A 19,488-nucleotide genomic window follows, 5' to 3' on the forward strand; every position below is an offset into this window, starting at 1 on the left:
CATGTCGCAAGTCCACAAAAGGTGAGTTCGCCCCAAGGAGACAAGCAAGCACCACCTAAGCGAAAGAGTTGCGGTTTATGGGTTGGGTGTTTGGGTGGTGTAGGTGGTTCGACGAGTGTGGGTGGGTTGAAAAAATTAACAGAATAATAAACAGGCGCTGCTAACGACACGCGGACAGGAGCGGAAAGGCAAAGCCAAAGCCAAAACCAAAACCAAAGCCAGCGGCACGAATCCTTGCGAATTAATTGTAATTCATGCGCCGCAATTATCACAGAAAAAAAGGGACTCCTGAAATTTCAGGCAGTTTCAAGTTGGTATCCCCTCTTATCCCTCCTTCTGCGGTACTACCTTAAGAACATTTACAGAAAAAATCGAAAACTTTTATGTTAGATTCTTAGATAAATATCTAAAAACTTAACAGATAAACCTAAAAAGAACTACGAACTAGAATGATTTCTTATTAATTTTATAAAAATCTTACAAAAAATGTTTCTTTTACAAACTTCAAATGGCTTCGATTAGGATCAATGCCAAATTCTCTAGCCTTATACCCAAATATGATAACCTTAAACTACAACAAATACTTTTTCATATTTATGATTCAGATTTTTCCTCTCTCTGTATATATATTCAGAAATCCGATGGATCTCCTACCGCCATGGCCCCCGTTTCGAAAACAACTCAAACTGTCAACTGTTTTCGAGGTCATAGCCTAACAACGACAACCACAACAACAACAACGTGGATGTCACAAGGTGGAGAGATTGTGGGTGGTTCTGCCAAGGGAGTGGAAAGGGAAAGACTAGCGGTGACGGAGCCTCTCGCGCTTATTTAGTGACACTGATGAGTGGGCGTGGCAATAGCAATGAGCGTTAAAGTGAGCAGCGCCAGCGAGGCATAACGTTTTGGGGAAACCCATAAGTCCACCCTCCCTCCCCCCCAGCTATAGAGGAGTATCTACCCATCTATATCCCTCTATAAATGTATATCTAAAACCATCATACAGCACCGCACCGAACCGCACCCCCTTTTAATCAGAGGGGCTGTGGCCGTGTGCAAAACTTTTCGCTCTTTTCCACTTTTCTTTTGGGGATGAGGGGAAGGTTGAGCCCTGGCCACAGAATTATGTTGATTGGCAGCAATTTGTCATAACGTGAAATGAGTTTGTTGTCGTAACAAGCTTAAAAAACCACCAATCTCCTCCACAACGGAGGCCGCCCAACCCTGCAGCAGCAGAAAGAAGGAGAAAAAAATAAAACACAAACACAATCCGGATAGTTGGGTAAAATATGTCGATAAAAACAAACAAATTAACATTAAATGAAAAGATTAAGTGTTTAAGTTTTGCCCTTTTGCCAGGCACGAAAGACGGCACCACCACCACAACCACCGCCCTTCGTTCTTGGGAGGGATTTGTGAAGTTTCTTGGAGTTATGTCACCCACAAAATGGCAGCCACAACATTTTTTTTTGCGTTTAAGCTTTATGCAAATTAGGGGATCTGTATAATTTTAATTGCACCTATAACTTGGTTTTACTTTATTGCAAGTTAATTGTTTTTGTTTTCTTTCTGAAAATACTTAACTAAAGTGTCTTTTTCCAGAAGTAGTTAAGCATTAAGTTAGGCATTAAGTTAGGCATCAGCATATGTTGATAAATTATTAGTTTATGATAACATATTTGCCCATTTTGAGGTTGAGCTTTCATCACTTTGAGCTTAAGCTATCATCACTTTGAGGTTAAGCTATCATCACGTTAAGGTTAAGCTATCATCACTTTAAGGTTAAGCTATCATCACTTTAAGGTTAAGCTATCATCACTTTGAGGTTATGTAGTCTAAGGCAACTGTACCTATCTTCAAGTTTTATGGCTAATTCCTTAGTTTAACCGTTTGTTTCCTTTTTTATCGCCCACTAAAAATATGGACAAGCTGCTACAGGTCCAATTCCAACCATTATGTCCTCCAACTCTATGCTTTTGGTACAGTTGCTCCTTCCGCTTGAAGTTCGTGGCTAAATGCAGAAAAAGCGCCGCTGACAAACGACCCGAGGCGGATCCACAGGACCTGGCCACATCCACTGCCAACGCTAACGCCACCGCCACCGCCGGAAGTCGAACAATTTCAGGCTATTTAACTTGGCCAGCCAAGCTCTCCGGTTTTGTAGATAGCTTACCACCAGTTTTCAGCTCCGGGCCAATCCGGACCACTCCGGGCCGCTCTGGTCCACGCTTTGCCACGCTTTGTTGACAATAGTTTCACAGCAAATTAAGAAAAGGTTGGACACAGCACAGCAGCCTCCGGCCGAAATTTGTGGCGACACTTTCTATGCAAATTGCAGCGCACACAAACATACACCCCCACACACACACATGACTGGGCACCTCCCTCTTCCCTCTCATATGGCACAAAAGTACAGTCACCGCAACGGAAGTACAGTCACGAAAAGCGGACGCAGCGTTGCATGTGGCTGCCTGTTTCTGTATGTATGTATGTATGTATGAGAGGATGTGTGTGTGTTTGTGTGTGGCAAGTTTTTGGGCAAACTCTCATAAATCTTCGCTTACACAATGTTGGCGGGTCAGTTGTTATAGCCGCCCCGCCCCCTAACGCCTCCTTTTCAGTTACCCCGCTGCTACTTCAGCTTCCCCAGCAGTCATCAGGGATGTCATCCTTTAGGTGAAGCAATTAAAAAGCTAACTTGATATAGCTAAATTTAGCTAGAACCCATGGACTTTTGATGTCTAACTTTGGTTTACCTTTCAGAAGGGGAAACTAGAAAGACTATCAAAGTTTAGAGTTTAAGCCACCTCTCCTTATCTTTTCACTCTATGAAAACTTTCTAATCTTTTTTTATTAGCTAAAAAATATCTAATTTAGCAACTCAGTCAGCCACCGCAGAGCCGTAAACTTTTGACCAGCTTTGCATATTCGGGGGCATCTGTTGGCGAGCATTTTCAAGGGGGTTTTGGTCATGGTGTCCCAAGGCAGGCAGGCAGGCAGGCGCAGGCAGGAAAGTTTTATTGAACATATTGTCTAAACAACATTATCTAAACCAAACCGAGCCAAACCGAAACCCAAGTTTCCAGCCGCCCAAACCCCCTTCTCCACCCCACACGCTTTTTGCAGTTTGCTGTTAGTTTCGGAGTCAATTGAAATTAATTATGTTGTTGGTCGACAATTTATGCGCCATAAGTTGGCCCACAAGTGTGCGGCGGCATAAATTGCCAAGAGTGCATTACCACACAGGGAGAAAAATGGCAAAATTGTAAAATGATTAAATATGATGATGATAGCTCTAATGATTTTTCAATTTAATTGGAAACGGTTTACCATAGTTGATGTTGGTGTTGTCGGAAACTTGTTATTGTTTTTAACTTGATTATTATTATGATCAATTTCTGGTATTATTATTTATGGGCGTTGATAATCTAAGAACGAACACCTTTGTAAATTTTGTTCTGTGCAAAAAATAGGTAAAAAAAAAAAGAAGGGAATGTGTTTTTCGGTCATTCAGTTACCCATACATGATGGCATTTTCTGGCAATTTCCATAATGGCCAAAATTACATTGACCGCGAGCGGTCAACTGCCAAACGCTGACAAATTTCCCATCGAGTGTCGCCTGACACTTTAAACGCCCGTGTCTACTCGATGGCTTTTTATCCAACCTGTGATGGATAAGAAAATTACAAAATTTCATGTGACACTTCATAAAAGGAAAACCAATTGGCCAGTCAAAAGACCAAATTACACCAGAAAATTACATACAGAGAGAGCTCTGAAGAAGCGAACAAACGAAGACGAAGACGAAGCTTGCATATTAAACAGCTGAAATTTTTATGAATGAAAATTGGGATTTGGGGTTTCAGGTTTGAGGTTTCTGGGAGTTGGTTAAGGTTTCGGAAGATTTTAGATTGGAAGCGATCTTATCTTGGCTCTTGGTCTTGACGCCGCACTCGAATGCCTCGACACACTACACGGCACACACACACACACACACACCTAGGAACAGCGGCCAGCAGTTGGGGCAAAAGATCGTGACAAGTGCACTTGATTGCCCGAGAACAATGAGCCAAGATTTGAGGAGAAGACAGTAGACGGAGGGAGGTGGCGGGCTTCCGAGAATGGGTAGCCCATCTAGGAAATGGGCTTGGCTAACCCATTCAATATTTCATATGATTTTCTGGTTTATCCATTTCATAAATCAACTCGTTCTTTGGGTCAACATTTATACTTTTAAGCATTTCCTTTTACCAAAATGTAATAAGAAAGCTCAGTGCAAAGTACCATTATATTATCTTATCTAAGAGCTGAGTTTTTTCCTTCATTTCCCAGCCGGAACCTCTTGATTAAACCCCCTTCTCTCCCACGAAAACAATAAGTATATGGAGTTTCCTCAAGAACCGTACAGACGCGAGTCTTGAGTACATCCTGAATAGCTTTTCTTGGGCATTCAAAGACCAAAGTACTGCACTCCAGCTCTCCAGCCTTGGCTCTCAGGTGCTTATATGTGTGCGATTCACACCTGCGGACCCTGGCAGGTGAGCATATATATCCCAAAAACTCCATACCACCCCCAACTTTCAATTCCATTTGCCAGCCAGCCCAGCAAGCAACATCCTCAATGGGATCCCGGAATCCCAGAATCCCGGGCAGAACTAACTGGAGCGGAGGCTCAGGAGTGCCACTCGTCAGATAATCGCAAAACGGCCCAACAAGAAAAGCATCCTCAAGAAAATGATATATAAAATGCCAGTCCCTCTGGTTGCCCCATTTCCCCCCTCATTTTCCACAAGGAAGGTGGGAGAAGGACCAAGTCCAAGTCGGTGAGTGAGTCGACACATCAAAGCAAGTGCACAAATTAAGCTAAACAAAACCAAACAACAGGCAGAGCAACTCGGCACACACAGGCAGGACATTGCAGGGGCTCTGGGTAAAGGGGGGACGGGGCGCTAAGGAAGAAGACTTTCAAAGGGTTAACCAAGAAAGAAATACAATTTTAAGGGGTTTTTAGAATTATGTATAAATAACCCCCATTCTGGGCTACGCCACTGTTAGGGACAGTCTTGTCGGCATTCTTTCAAAGCGTGTTCCTGCCCGGCTAACCCCCCTCCTATGCATCCTTCTGGAAAAGTTAGCCCCAAGTTGCAGGAGCGTCAGATGAAGTTGCTCCACTTCAACTCACACACTCAAGACTCGCTTGGTTAAACATGTGTGTGTGTGTGTGTGTGTGGGGGTGTGCGGGTGTGTGTGCTTGGGTGTATCTGTGTTTGGGTGAAAGTTCAACTTGAAAGTAGCTGTACTTGGTTGCCTTTTTTTCAGCGCAACTTTGACGACTCCTCCAACCCGCAGGACTAAAAAAGACGACATTCCTGGGGGCCAAAGAAAATTTAGAAAACAACCAGGGGGAAAATGTGGAAAGTGTGGATGTGAAAAATAGGGGAGCCCTACCTCCCCATCTCCCTCTGCTATTGGGTAAACAAAGCTTCAATCAATCGATCGATTCTATTTATACTCGCGGAAAAGCAAAAGCAGTTAATACGGTTAATGGAAGGTAACTTTATGGGTGAAACTTCAAAGGATTTATCTTTTTAGAAAACTAAAATTTTTTATAACGTGAAAAGTCAGTTCAGATTTTTCTAATATTTCTATCGTTATTTTTGTATAATTTTTTTCTCTAAACCTTTTTGATTTATATTCCCATTTATTTGATCATTTTATTTTTTAATCGATAAAATATTTCTCTTCTTGACTATCTTTTGGCCAATGAAAAGGAACCCAATTAAGCTCAACTTTTAAGCATTTTATGAGGGGCAAAGCAATGTCAGTCAGTGCTCGTTTTTATTTTGATTTTTGTTTTTATTTTTGTTTTTGTTTTTGTTTTTTATTTTATGATAAATGGAATTGAAATGCATAAATAGTTTTTGATAGCCGGCAATCGATTTACACAATTTTCTTGGCCTAAGAAAAAAAGTGCCTCGAGTGCCAATTGCAGTCTCGTCGAGAGAGAAGCAACCTTTCCCTTGCCCATGCCCATGCCCTTTCCCTTTCTACTTTTCCCCCCAACACACACACACACACACACACATCGAATGTCGAAGAGGCATTAACTAATTTTATTAAGCCATCATCAAAAAAGCTGGACAAATTGGCAGCAGGCTGGCAAGGGTGTACACGAACGAACGGGAAAAAGGAAAAACTGCGGGCTGAGCTACGAAAATTAAATGGACTGGAAAACTGGTCACTCACTCGTGCCCAAGGAGCATTTTTGGAAGGGGGGGGGGATGGAATATCATACATCCATCCATCCATCCATTCATTCTGTGGAGAGTGCGTGCATAAAACATTGCCTTATTACAACAACAACAATAACAACAATAACAATAACAACAACAACAACAACTGAAGCCTGGGACATCCGCAGAGCAGCAAAATTCCACAAATTCCGTACACAGAAAGGAGATTCGATGCAAATTTGGTTGCTCCTTTTGGCTCCTTTGGCTCCTGCTGCTGCTCCTGCTGTTGTTGTTGTTGTTGTGGCAGAAACTAATGGGGCACAATGTGTCCACACACACACACACAGGGATACACACACATATATAGAGACGCATCGCCTCGGGTCGAGAGCAAAGAGTCCTGGCCTTAAACATGAGCTAAATCATCTGTAAATGCGGGCCTCAGCACGAGAGTCTCGGTTCAGTTAACTACACTGTAAGAAAAACTTAAGGAAATTAAAATGAAAATTATGTAAAATTATTGGAAAATCAGAAAAAATGGATTTTTAAATAGTTTTTTCTACACAATTTTAGAACTAAAGTTTCCCAATCCCCCTTTTAGCTTCCCCTATCAAGACTTTCCCTACTTCACCTATTATATAACACTAAAACTTTGTCAGTATTCCTCTCCATATTGGCTTCTTCTTCTGCGCAACGTTCAGTTCAGTTCAGTTTCGTGCTAGTTGGTTTGAGTGGCTGCTTTCAGTGGGGTTTTTCGGCCAGCATTCACGGGCATCATCATCATCATCATCATCGGGCCTCATCAGCCATGGCCAACAGCACAGTCGACCACGTCCTCACAATGCACACGCACTACTACGCACATGTGAGTGGGTGGTTATGGGTGCTGCTTTTCTGGTTAGTAGCTTGGGTGGGTTATATCAGTGGGTGGGTGGTGTTGGTCAGTGGTCAAGTGGGATGACTACTGCTGGTGCTGCTGCTGCTGCTGCTGCTGACGTTGCTCTGTAGCCGTTTCAGGCGAGAAAATTAAATTGGCCAAAAGTTGAATCCATAACTTTTGGCTATGGACTGGACACACACACATACACACACACACACACTAGACTGTGAAAATTGAGTGTGTCCAGGATGGGTAGTGAAATGGAAATGGAAATGAGAATGGGAAAATGGGTATGGATGAAAATGAATGGATGGCAGGGGCAGCGGCAGAGTCGGCCATTTTGGTTCGAAGCCCCAAAAGAGAAAAAAAAAAACTACGTGTGCGAAATGGTCACGATGAAAATGGCCAAAACAGAAAATTGGCAATGATAAGCCAGCGATAACTTGACCAAAAAATACAGTGTTAACAAAAAGGATACCAAATTTCATTTTGAAAATAAGAAATTTATTTTAAAATTTGAATATTTTTGTAACTTTTTTAAGCAGATAAACATTTTGAGAAGCCATTTTTTAAGTTAAATATTAAATATTAAATATTATATTATCCAAGTTTCACTGTATTTCTATTTTCTTTTTTTTTTTTTGATTTCCACTTATTACTCTCTCATATAACCCGAGGCTATGGCATTATTTTCGATTGAATTTAATCACAAATGTGATAGGGAAAAAAAATGTTCAAGAAAAGCAACTGCAAAATTAATACTTGACATACCGTAAAGAGTTTTCCGAGACGAGCGGAATGCAATAGGCGGACGAAAATTCAGTGTCTGGTTTACTACCGAGGGCGGAAAAAGGGAGGATGGTGTGGGGTTTTCATGTGGAAAGCCTCGTAATAACGGGAATGACGGGAATTTCAGGGACCACCGACTTGTAAGCTCCATTTTTGGGGTCACTCTAATAAAGAGGCAGTCCCAGGACTCGGGAAAAAACTCACACTGCCTTCCACCCTCCACCCTCCCCCTCTTCGTTTTCATAACATACATATATGTGTGAGTTTCTGCTTAAAAGCCAACAACATCTGCCCCGAAAAGAACCAAGAGGAAAATTTTGGGTGGAAAAAGCTGGATGGAAGGGAAGCAGTGGCATTGGAGATCCAAGGGACAGACTGGCCTGGGCTGGCCTGGTTTATGTTTGTTGCTGCCTTGTTGACTGGAAAATATGACCGCCAGCTGTTTGTTGTTCTCCAAACCAATCCACTCCACCCCCCTTCACTCCGCTCACACATAGTGATGGGGCGGAAATTTATGCACTGCCGGAACCATTCTCCACGATTTCTCCACATTTTTCCACACTTTTTTTTTTTTATCCACACTATTTTTTTATGAAAACCGTTTTGAGTATTGTAACCTTCTTCTTTTTGCTACAACTCCACTGGGCAGTTGCTAGCAATGATGCTTGCAAACCCCTAAGCCATCCAATTTTTTCTAACTAACTAACCGAAGTCTTCAACTTTTTCATTCTAAAAAAAACCTTTAAAACAAAATGTATTTCCATAAAACTAAAAATCCTAATTAAATGATATTCCTTTGACCTTTGTAATTTTCTAATTAAAAAAATAACAAACATTCTCTAACGATAAGCATTAATTGGAAAAATTAAAAGGCATTAAGAGAGCCTACGGTTCCGGACACGCTGTCGCCATCTGTTTGCTAACAACGGTAGCGAAGGGGCGCCATCTGTGGGACGGTGACAATACCACCACCACTAGCGTTTCTTTCGCTGTGGTGGCAAAACAAAAACAAAAAAAACAACAGTAAAGAATACAAGAAAACAGGCTTCGTCTTCAGCGACTTTGGGGGTGGATTCTTTGCACTCCGAACTGAGACAGGGTTGTTATACGTTGATTGCAAGCAAAAGTTGAAGCGAGTTTTGGAGGAAGAGAAGGTAATGAAAGGGTTTTTAACGATCGTTTTTAGTAAGTTTTTAAATTAAAAATATATATTTTTTTTATGGAGAAAATGTAATTAAATTAGGGAGATATTTATTTTAGTATGTGCCATGAAGTTAAGGTCTTTCGGTGTCGTATTGAGAGAACTTCTTTTTTGTGTTTTTACTTTTTGAAATTAAAATTAATAAAAATATTATTAATTATATATAAAACTAACTTAATTACTTTATAAATAAGCAGGATTTATGATCTATTAAAATTCTTAAAAGCTTTATAATAGTGTTAATATAAAATAATGTAGAATATATAAAATAAACCACGAAGGATTAAGAATTTTAATTAACTTTTAAGCTTCCTCTTAGGTATTTTAGTATTTAAATGTAAATATTTTCCAAATTCTTATATAGGCTGGCCCACGAAAGATTTGCTTTCTAAAAACGCTATAAAAAATATCAAAATTTCTTAATTTTCTTCCAGCGTAAACTTAATCATTTTGTAAACCGCAAGCCTTCTACTAAATATCTTACACATTGACAATGTCAAAGTCAAAATTATTGATAGATCAAAAAGCAAAAGCTACATGGGCCTTATGTATGTATTAAAAGTAAATACATAAAAAATAATCATTATTTAAGTTTAAATGAGGAAGAAATTAACCTTCTACTCCCCAAAAACCCTCAAAATCATAACTTCAAATCCCACAAAACCAGCCATTGTCACCTTAAACTTCCTAGCTTTTTGCTAATTTAAAAACTTTTTAATTAAATCGCCATTCGTTTAGCAGTTTTTTTTTATTTTAACCCCCCACAACACAATCCAATTTGAGCGAAGTAATTTGAGCAGACAACACATTCTGCATTGCTCGCTATTTAATTACATGCCGTACGAACTTATGAGTCAATGTAATTGCAAAAATATTTTAATAAAATTAAGAGCCACGGTTCATCATGGACCCTCTCCTAATGCAACCCCAAACGATCCTCCAATCCAACCACTTGTTGCCCCACTTTCAGATTGCCAATGTGGCGCTTAAAAAAAAAAAAGAAAACAGAAATATGAGAAAAAAAAAAAGGGAAGAAAAACGCGAGGGAAAAAGTGCACATGTCGGTGTTGTGATTGTGAGATTAAAAATAAGGGTGTTGTTGTGATGGTGGCAATGTGTGTTTTTGGTGGTTAGAGTGTTAGAGCTGCTCCTGGTGGTCGTCGGTCATGTGTCACCATTGGCCAAGTGCTTCTCAAAGGACAACCAAGACACACTCGAACGCACACCAATGCAGATCGAATGCAGAGAGAGAGAGAGAGAGAGAGCTCTCAAAACCAGAGACAGCGAGAGAGTGGTGGAGAGAATGAGTGCAAAAAAAGGTACTCTAAGGGTGGTTTTCTGCCGGCGTCGCTGCTGTGGTGAATTTCCCCAGTCGTTGTCGTCCTTTTTTTTTTAGATTTGTCACCACCAAAAGGGGGAGGATTTTGGGTAGATTCTTCTAGTAGTTGGGGGGGTCCTTCTGAGTCCTTATTGTTTTTTTTTTTTTTCTAGTACTACTATTGTTGTTGTTGTTTTGTTTGCAACGTCGTCGACTGAATGTTTTTTTCAGAAGTCTGTCTTTCTCTCTGTGTATGTGTGTAAGTGTACGTGCGCATGTGTGTGTGTGTGTGTGTGTGTGTGATGTCCTGCGTGTGTGACAAAATGGTGAATTTGCTCTCGCCGTTGCTTTACATGGCGTTGTCGTTGTTTTGTTTTTAATAAAATGGCAGCGCGTGTCCTAGCAAAGGAGGGTCCAGTACTCGTTCCCTTTCCTTCTACATTACTCTTCTTGGAAATCAAAACCTACACACACACACATGCACACACACACACACACACGCACACATCCTAAAAAATAACAAAAAGAGAGGAAATACTTGTGATGATGAGGAAGATACTGATTGCGTTGAGTGTTGGCGTTTGTCAAGCGGGTTTTACTCTGTTTTTTTTGTTTTTTCTTGGTTTTTAGGGTGCCTCTGATCGCTTGGTTTTTGATATTGAAAATATATAAACATATGTCGGCTTAATCGGGAAAGTAGATGTACAGTTGATGATTCACTTTGGTGATATCTTATATTATCATAAAGTACTTAGCATATTTGTGAGGACGCTACTTTTTTGTCTTTTTAACTTGGAAAACTGAATAACTTTAGCTTGTACACGTTGGCCCATGTAGCGTTTGCTTTTTGAACTATCTACAACTTTGATTCTCACATTTCGCATGACATTGTCAATGTGTTAGATATTTAGTAGAAGGTTTGCGGTTTACGAAATGATTAAGTTTTACGCTGGAAGAAAATTGGGAAATATTGATATTTTTATAGCGTTTTTAAAAAGCAAATCTTCCGTGGGCCAGCCTATATAAAAACTTGGAAAATATTTACATTAAAATACTAAAATACCTAAAAGGAAGCTTAAAAGTAAAGTTACAAAAAGTTTCTAGCATATTCTTATAGCTTAATTTGTATCTTAGGTTCTTAAAAATAATCTTAAGAGAGTTTTTGTTTTCATAAACTTAATATTATAAATATTCTTTTTAACTTTCTCTAACAACTTGGTCCATCCTAACCCGCCGTATTGGGTACTTCCCATCTTTGTTTCCTTTTCCTTTTCTTTTTTTCTTAAGGACTCTTTTTTTTTGGTTATTTCCAATTTGAGCTTGGGCGAGGCGGTCTTTCGTGTCAACCGTCGTCAGACTCAGACGCCATTGTTGTGCCACGAATGTTGTTGTTAATTTTGCTGTTGGTTTTATTGGTATTGCTATTGTTGTTGTTGTTGTTGCTGTTGTTTTTTCAAGGCAGCTTGCTTTGGCATTGTTGTTGTTGCTGTTGCTGTTGCTGTTATCCTGGCTTTGGCGTTGGCGTTGTCGCCCCGAGGGTGAAAATAAGGCATTCAAGCGAGAGACACATTCAACATCTATCTTATACAGCATCACCCACATACATTTATATATATACCTACTTATATACCTTAGTATATATATATATATATATATATATATAGCTTATATGTTGTTGTGTTCATTTACGGCAGCCGGCAACTTGCAAATTATTTAAGATGCCATCATTTATGTATATTGATTTGCCCAGCTAGCAGCAACAACAGCAACAGCAACAACAACAATTCCAGGGGAGATAAGGTACTTATATGCGACCATTTGGCATCACTAATTGAAATACTTTTATCAGTGGTTCTTGTTCTAGGTGTGCACTGAAGGAAAATGGGTGTAGAAAAGTTAACTGCTAACTAGAACTATAGAACTCTGGAATTTAAGGGAACTTAACTTAAAGAACTCTTAAGACAGGCAGCTACTTCTTAGGACTTACTTAGACAAATCTAAAACTATGCTTAAAAATATTATTAAAAATTATATATAATTAGCTTAAAAAATAATCTTCTTATACTTCTTAGAACATAAAAGATTAAGCCCAAACTCAAGTTTAAGCTATTCTAATATAAGAAAATCTTTCTTTATATGAAAAATTAACAATTTTAATTGCTTTTCAAAGAGCATTTCCTAGTCTTTCCAACCAACTCATAGTCACTACCCCTCTATAGCCTTTCTCCCAGTGCACTAGTTACTAGCCGTTGCCTATTGCCATTGCCTTGGGCTCATCCTTGGTCCCTTGGTCCGTTTATCCTGCCCCGAGGGACTGGCATCGATATGGATCTAAGGGCTGCTTTTCGCTTCTGTTCTGATTTGTTGGCTTCCTTTGGTCTTCGCCTTTTCATTACATCTCATTTCGGTTGCTTTTATTTTTTCTATTTTTATTTTTATTTGGTTTAGTTCGGTTTCGAATCTATTTTCCGCTCTTCTGTTTTCCCAACCATTTGCGCCTGATTGCGCAATTCGCCAGTCAACTATCAGTCAGCTGTAATCATTAATGAGACCAATCCTAATCATCATCAGGTAGAAAGAACAAAAAAAGGTTCCTTAAACCTTAAACATATCTCAGGGAAAATATGGAAATCCAGCCGCAGGGTTTGGGTGTGGGGAGGTGGTGAAGGAGGAGTAAAACTGTGCCAATGTTTGCCCCAGCTGGTTGCCCCGGAAAATATGTGTTAAATATTTCAATTTCAAATCCAATCCAATGCAATTCTAATAACCAAATCCGGGGCCATATGCAATTTGCATTGGCCTGCTGCTGGCCAAGTCCCCTTCTGTGTTTCTTTTTTTTTTTTTTTGAGCCTTTGAGCCTCCCCCAACCCAACCCCCTAGAGAAATATAGCCAAACGGAGTGAAAATATTTTATATATTTTATGGTTCCGGAGGCGGCTTTAGTTTCTGTTTTGCATTTAGAAAGTTTTCAGTTAAACTGTTGCAAATTGAGTTTAGTCTGTTGACACATCGCCTGCCCATGCCCCTGCCCCTGCCTCGTCCCTTTTAATAGTTTTAAGTGATAAATTTCGTAAAGCCTTCGATCGGAAAACGAGCAATTATAGATTGCTCAATGGGGAAAAAAGAGATGTACAAATATATCAAATCGAAAGTAAAATTCCTTTTAAGCCAGTTTTATTTTCCTTTCAATTTATTTCAAACTAAAAAAGCAAGGCAGGAAAAGTGCAAAACGACGATGGCAGGCAGTTTTCACCATTTCGAATGGAAAATTCTAAGCCTCAGCCAGAAAGTTATTTAAACTTTGATAAAACTTACTTACACATATAATGAAAATCTGTCAATTTTGTAATCGATTTGGTTGATATTTATGAGAGTTTCTTTTCGATTTAGATTCGATTTTTATTATAACGTAATATGAATAAAAGTTAAGATTTTAAGATGAAATAATGGAAAATAATGTAAGAAAATAATCAAAAAAATGTGAAAAAAAGAAAATTTAGTAATAATATTCTCTATATTCTTAAGAGAAACCCTTTTTAGGCTCTAACTTTTTAACAATTAAGTTCGTTTATCCTTAAGTTTAAGCATATTTTGTGATTGCCTTTTTATTTATTGAATAAATTTGGTGAAAAATAGAAAAGAAGAAAAGCTGAAAATTAGAAAAAGCAGAAAATCAGAAAAGAGGCCAAAGAGAGCGCGAAAATATCTGCATTCCCACAGCCCAGTCGAGCATAAACCTAATCAAAAATCGAATTCAAAATTCAAATCTCGTTCACTCACGTATGCAGAGGCGTTCGAAAGTATGCAACATGTTTAAAAATGCAAAAGGCATGGGGCGGATGGGCGTGGTTTTTTCGCCAAAAAAAAAAAGAGAGGGGTGTGCGGGCACCATTGGGCGCCAAATATGCAAATTCAAAATAAATCAAATCAAACGCGCCGCGTCGAGGTAACGAAGCGGCAGCAACACCAGCGCTGCTGCAGCGCCTCGCTGACCAAGGGTTGACCAAGGAGAGGAGATATATGTATTGGTTGGAGGTAAAGAGGGGTCTTTCCAGGGGCGTCCTGCAAAACGGGGTAACACGGGGTCCACCTAAATATTTTATGTTGTATTTCGCGCTGATTGTTCATCGGCAAATTGCCTGGAAGCCCTTTGAACGCTCCATAGAGCGCCCACAACAAGTGCAACATTTTGAAAAATCCAAAAGTGTAGAAATCAAGAAAAAATCAAATGAACTTAAAGGATACCCTAGGAAAGTTACAAAGAGGTAAGGCTTAGTTAGTAATAATGGGTATTGAAGTTATTTTTAGAAATTCTAGACTTTGATTAATGATCTTAATATAGAAATTTCAATAAGCTGCAACTTTACTTTAAATTTAAGCATATAAAATCTAAAATATATTCATTTTTATTAGTCAAATTGATATATCTTAAGTTTTCCATATCTTTATAGTTCTAACAAACCCTAAAAAGGGGAAATCCCGACGGTTTACAGGATATGAAATTCTGGCCAAGAGAAGTTGCACCGCACAGCAGCGCCCCCCAGCGTCATAAATACGCAACAAACGTAAAAATTAAACAAAAACATAACAAATTCATGGATACATGAGAGTGTGTTTGTGTTTTTGGACGAATATAGCAATATTTTGTACACTCATACACAGCGAGAAAGTTGGGGGAAAAGTCCAATAAAGATTTTATAATAATTTATTGCATATTAAAGCCTTAACTTGATATTCTAACTCTTTTTTCTTACTAAAAATCAATAAAAAATCTAAAAAAAATAATCAAAGGAATAAATTTAATCACCTATCAATATTTCTTGCCATGTTTTGTGGGAATTGAAGTTGAAATAAATCCAGAGGAGGCACTGGCTAGCCGCATTGGTCGCTAGGCCCAATTGAGTTTTGTCTACATGGACCGCCCTCCCTCCCTGTCCCTTTCCCTATCCCTTCACCAACCGTGTTTCCCATTTTCCCAATCATTTTTCAACCGTTGATTCCTTCAACACTCATGGAAATTTGCGGAAACGGTAGAAGGGGGTGGGGCTGCGCTATTGGGTTCGAGTTCATTGTGCATAGTCAAATATTTTTCACCATAAATTTCGCACGTCCATCAAAAATTGATTGCGCAACGAACCGTGCAACGTTTGCACCTTCAACTTTTAAACAAACACACACAAGCACACACACACACCCACACACTCGTGCATTGTTGGTGTTCAAATTTTGAATATTGTTTACAATATGTATGGACATTGTCCAGAATTTCAGCCACATGCAGAGTTTGATGGCGTAACCCCCCTTAAGAATGACATTTTTCTTTCTACTTTTCTATATTTTTTCATTTTTTGTTATTAAGATTAATAAAATCATTAAAACGTAATGTATTCTTAAGCAAAAATCTTTCCTTGATCTCTTGTTATTATCGAAGCGCTCTCATAATCTGTATAAATATTGGGTTAATTTTTGGCACTTGGGACTCGTGTCCAAACAGCGATTAAAGCGCCTGGCAATCACTTGAATAAATTTGTGTACTCAGTGCACCTGCTGCTGCTGCTGCTGCTGTTGCATCCCACCAAAAAAAAAAAGAAAACAAACCCAACCAGCCAATTGCTGTCCCCAAATGCAGAACGAATGGGGGAAAAAAGTTGAGCTGAAATGGCTGCCGAAGTGCAGCAATGTGCACTAATTTCATTGCTGAGTGCTTTTAGTGGGGACAGAGCGAAGCACCACCAACCACCCACTAACCCTGTACCTGCCCCCAAACCCAACCCCCAAAAACAGAGAACCGCCAATCCAGCGGGCGAATGGAGAAAAAAGCCCGAGTGGAGGATGCAAACTTCTGTACAAAAAAGAAAGATGTCAACAGCACCAATTAGTTTGAAAAATTGGCATAAATGAAGCCCGAAGCGAAGCGGGTGGTGCAAGTTCTGTTAAGGGGGGGGGGGGGTTTGGCGAGAAAGAGGGAAAGGTGGGTGGTGCAGCTGCGACAAGTGCCTCTGGCATGCCATTGCCATGTTGTAAATAAATGTAGTGGTGGCTCAAGCCTCGAGTGCCACTCGATTTCGAATTATGAGAGCAAGCACCGCCCCAGCCATCTAATGAGAACTTCTATTTGAATTTTTATACATAAAGAGAAAATATTAGGAATTAGAAATTAGGAAATTTTGATAAGAACTTGATTAAAAACGAGATAAAAATGTTTCAAATGTTTTTCCTTAACAAAAAGAATGAGAAGCCTTTCCTAAAGTTAAGTTTAAACTTAGCCCTAAAACTAGTTTTTAACACAAAAGGGAAGTCTCCCTAACCTAACCCCCTTTTATTTTCAGTGTATTTCTGAGGTTCCTGAACTGGATGGATGTGCGACATTATTCCTGAATAGGTCCCCGGGTCACTCCAAAATCGGTTAGCCGCCGAGTCAAGTGAGCCACTGAGCCAGCCACCCAAAAAAAAAACCCACCCACTCCTGCGGTTGGTCATTAATTAAAATACACAAAATTGCACAAGTGCCGACCCCCCCTTCCCTCCTAAAAAATGAGTGGTTCGATGAGGCAACCAAGTGGGTAACCCAACCAAGGGTTCTGATTCTGATTCTGATGCTGATTCAGAGTTCTTGAGGTTCCCGAGGCTTCAAAGTGTCGCCCTCGATTCGGTTTTTGTGTCCCTTCTTCATCTCCGCTTGGGTTTCCTTCTTTTATTTTTTGCTTTTTCTTTTTTTGTTTTTATTTTTGTAGTATTTTTTAATTAAGTACGGCTGGAGTTCTTTTTTGCGGAATGAAAGGCAATAAATGCCACTCTGGCAAATGAAATTCTCCTCATGCCCGCCGCAGTCTCGCAGAAGGGATTCCAATTTCGCTGTGTGAAGCCCAGCAAATGCCAAAATGGCCGACATCTGTTCGTAAAACTGGCGGAGGATGAGTAGGAGGAAAGATGAAGGGTGGCGGTCGCGTTGTTTTGGGTGGTGTTCAACTGTCGCCCTAATTAATACACCCCCCGGCTATCATCATCATCATCATCCACATCACCACATCATCATCTCTGCCACTGGAAATCCCCTTGCTGGAAAGACCAAGCCAAAAAAACCCAAACTAAACCCTCTTCGAGGGCACCGCACAAAGGCCCGCCATTTAGCGCTCAAGTACTCGGCTTTCTCGAGTGCCGGCGACAAAATTTCAAGGGGGCGGTGGTGGGTTAAAATTGCTATATCCGTACCCATATCCGCATTTAGCATTGAATCCAAAAGATTCTGAAATTAATTTCGCAGCGCTTTTAATCAAATGCTGGCACATGTCGGGGGTGCAAATTGCCTGCTTATGTGCCTAACATGGGTTATGGGTCTATGGGCTATTATATGGATCAAATCAAACAACTTGCGACAATTCCCGAGAGCCAGATCAAAATGGCCACCACCATCAAGCATTGGCACAAGCTTAGCGCAGTCAACACCACTCTCATCCCACTCTGCAGCACTCTATGTATGCTGCACAGTAAGCACCACCACCACCACCACCCATCACCCAATCAACCACCCCAAACCACCATTGACGGCATTCAAACAGACAAGGAGTTGAGCCAAGTGGAAAAATAATGAAAACATTCGAGGATAATGATGACGTCGCCGTTGACGGTCCTTGAAATCGATATAAGGTCGGTTGTTATTCGAATGGAGGGTTAGAGAGGAAGCTCTAAATATATATATATATGGCTAAGCCGGGGATAAGTGAGAGCCAACCACCCCGAAAGTAAGCGGGACAACCCCCGTGTCCACAGCACCCAGCAACCAGCCAGCACCCAATACCCAAAGATTTTGAAAGACTTCTAGAGAGAGGGGGGCGGCATCGGAGGAGGAAATCGGGACACTCGACAGAACAACCGTCAGCGGAAGTCCTCGATAGGCCTCAAAAGGAAGTAAACACTCTTCAGATTCCCCGCAAAAGCTTGTCGCCCTCGAGAATTAATATTGGGCCAAAGGTTTAAGGGAAATAAAGAAAGGGTGTTGGGTAACCCCCTCACCTCACAAAACGAGGATTTTCAGGGATTTCATTTCAAAAAAGTCTCGCTGGAGATTAATTTTTGTGAGATTTTTGATTAATAATCTTTGATTGGTGTATAACTTATGAAATGGAGAAGTAGAAGTAGCTTCTAACTATGATTTTTTATGAATAATTTTAGACTTTTAGACTGGCCATTTTTAGATTTATAAACCCTCCTGAGAGAGACCCCTTATTTCCTAGGAAAAAACCTCAATTTTCCTTTTGAAAAATGGTCACAGATTGATAGACACATTGTTGTCAATCTTTGGCTAGTTCTCCCATCTAAGTCATTGGCATCACTCGACGACTTTAACCTACGATTCGAATACCAAAACCTCATTCCCTCTCCTCTCCTCTTCTCTAAAATATAGAAAAAAGAGAAACACAAAACACATATCCCCATTTGGTAGCTGCCTGAAAGCAGCAGGATCCGAATCCGAATCTCAATCCTGGAGAGCGAGAGAATGGAGTCCCGTAAAATGTTTGGTCGTTTGTAATCTATTTACACAAAAGGATGCTCCCGACTCAGACTCCCAGTGCCCTCCTTTTCCGTCCCTCTCAACTGAACTCAACTCGTCTCATCTCAACTCATCTCATCTCATCTCATCTCGTCGTGTTGTGTTGTGTTGTGTTGTGTTTTTCAAGAGCAGCCGAACAAGGACATCCAAATGGACAGAGGTTGGGATGATGATGGGAGCAGTATCAGCAGCAGGACTTTGCAAACTGCGATGCAGGACGAAGAATGCTGAAGGATGCTGGCTGTTGGATGTGGAAGCTACTGCTGGATGGATTGTCATGGTGAGGCGACATTTCATGACAAATCCTTTGTGCATGCATTCCCAGACTCTGGCACGAGCGATGGATAAAAAGGAAGGAAGGACCACAACCATAGTCTGAAATGCACTGAAAACTTGGTTTTTTCCTTTCGAGGTAATCAATGAATTCAGGAGATACATTTAGGTATGCTATCATTCATGGTCATTACTATTGTTTTAAGGGTTTTGGCCTTATAAAAAATATTAATTTCCATAG

The sequence above is a fragment of the Drosophila eugracilis genome, unplaced genomic scaffold (assembly GCF_018153835.1).
Source record: "Drosophila eugracilis isolate 14026-0451.02 unplaced genomic scaffold, ASM1815383v1 contig_2147, whole genome shotgun sequence".
NCBI classification, from domain to species: Eukaryota; Metazoa; Arthropoda; class Insecta; order Diptera; family Drosophilidae; genus Drosophila; species Drosophila eugracilis.